Below are 2,112 nucleotides of genomic sequence, written 5' to 3' on the forward strand. Positions count from 1 at the left end.
TATAACTCCATCTCTCCATCCCTCTATAACTCCATCCCTCTATAACTCCATCTCTCTATAACTCCATCTCTCTATAACTTCATCTCTCCATCTCTCTATAACTCCATCCCTCCATAACTCCATCTCTCTATAACTCCATCTCTCCATCTCCCTATAACTCCATCTCTCCATAACTCCATCTCTCCATCGCTCTATAACTCCATCTATAATAATAATAATAATATATCCCATTTAGCAGACGCTTTTGTCCAAAGCGACTTACAAGTCGGCTGGGGCCACATATGGGTGGTCCCAGCGGGAATCGAACCCGCGACGCTTGGCGTTGCAAGCGCCATGCTCTACCGACTGAGCCACACAGGACCCCCTCCATCTCTCCAAGACTCTATAACTCCATCCCTCTATAACTCCATCTCTCTATAACTCCATCTCTCCATCTCTCTATAACTCCATCTCTCTATAACTCCATCTCTCTATAACTACATCTCTCTATAACTTCATCTCTCCATCCCTCTATAACTCCATCCCTCTATAACTCCATCTCTCCATCCCTCTATAACTCCATCTCTCCATCTCCCTATAACTCCATCTCTCCATAACTCCATCTCTCCATCTCTCTATAACTCCATCTCTCCAAGACTCTATAACTCCATCCCTCTATAACTCCATCTCTCTATAACTCCATCTCTCTATAACTCCATCTCTCTTAAACTCCATCTCTCCATCTCTCTATAACTCCATCTCTCTACAACTCCATCTCTCTAAAACTCCATCTCTCCATCTCTCTATAACTCGCTCCATCTCTCTATAACTCCATCTCTCCATCTTTCTAAAACTCTATCCCTCCATCTCTCTATAACTCCATCACTCCGTCTCTCTATAACTCCATCTCTCTATAACTCCATCTCTCCATCTCTATAACTCCATCTCTCTATAATCCCATCTCTCCATCTCTCTATAACTCGCTCCATCTCTCTATAACTCCATCTCTCCATCTTTCTAAAACTCTATCCCTCCATCTCTCTATAACTCCATCACTCCGTCTCTCTATAAATCCATCCCTCCACCCCTCCATCTTTCTATTTCTCCATCTATACATCCCTCCATCTCTCTGTAACTCCATCTATACATACCTCCATCTCTCTATATCTCCATCTATACATCCCTCCATCTCTCTATAACTCCATCTCTCCATCTCTCTAACTCCATCTCTCTGTCTCTACATCTCTATATAACTCCATCTCTCAATTTCTCTATAACTCCATTTCTCCATCTCTCTCTAACTCCCTCTCTTCATATCTCTCTATAACTCCATCTCTCCATCTCTCTATAACTCCATCCCTCTATAACTCCATCTCTCTATAACTCCATCTATCCATCTCTCTATACCTCCTTCTCTCCATCTCTCTATAACTACATCTCTCTATAACTCCATCTCTCCATCTCTCTATAACTCCATCTCTCTAAAACTCCATCCCTCCATCTCTCTATAACTCCATCTCTCTATAACTCCATCGCTCCATCTCTCTATAACTCCATCCCTCCATCTCTCCATCTCTCTATAACTCCATCTCTCTATAATCCCATCTCTCCATCTCTCTCTAACTCGCTCCATCTCTCCATAACTCCATTTCTCCATCTCTCTATAACTCCCTCTCTTCATATCTCTCTATAACTCCATCTCTCCATCCCTCTATAACTCCATCCCTCTATAACTCCATCTCTCTATAACTCCATCTCTCCATCTCTCTATAACTCCATCTCTATATCTCTCTATAAATCAATCTCTCCATCTCTCTATAACTCCATCTCTCCATCCCTCTATAACACATATGTCAGAGTCAAGGCCCGCGGGCCACATCCGGCCCGCGAGAAGGTTTTTTACGGCCCCTGGGATGATCTTGATTTATTATTAGAACCGGCCCGCAGACCGCAGCAAGCCGGCAGCCCGCAGATCTTTTACACGCACCAATACTACATTTCCCACAATGCAACGGTGACGCACCGAGCAGTAGGCTGCTTCATTTCAATATTTATTGGCACAGCAGTCGTCAGCATCACAGTAAAATTAACTTTCAGATACCCATCAAAAATGGCAAAACGGAAGGTGGACAC

The 2,112-nt window shown here is 43.3% G+C and overlaps 1 non-coding gene across 1 annotated transcript; it reads right to left on the bottom strand.

The window, feature by feature from the left end:
• Nucleotides 1–286: 286 nt before the first annotated feature.
• On the bottom strand, nt 287–362 carry trnaa-ugc (transfer RNA alanine (anticodon UGC)). Its single transcript has one exon. It is a non-coding gene; the product is annotated as a tRNA-Ala (tRNA).
• Between the last annotated feature and the right edge of the window lie 1,750 nt (nt 363–2,112).

This window comes from Oncorhynchus masou, chromosome 9 (assembly GCF_036934945.1).
Source record: "Oncorhynchus masou masou isolate Uvic2021 chromosome 9, UVic_Omas_1.1, whole genome shotgun sequence".
NCBI lineage: Eukaryota > Metazoa > Chordata > Actinopteri > Salmoniformes > Salmonidae > Oncorhynchus > Oncorhynchus masou.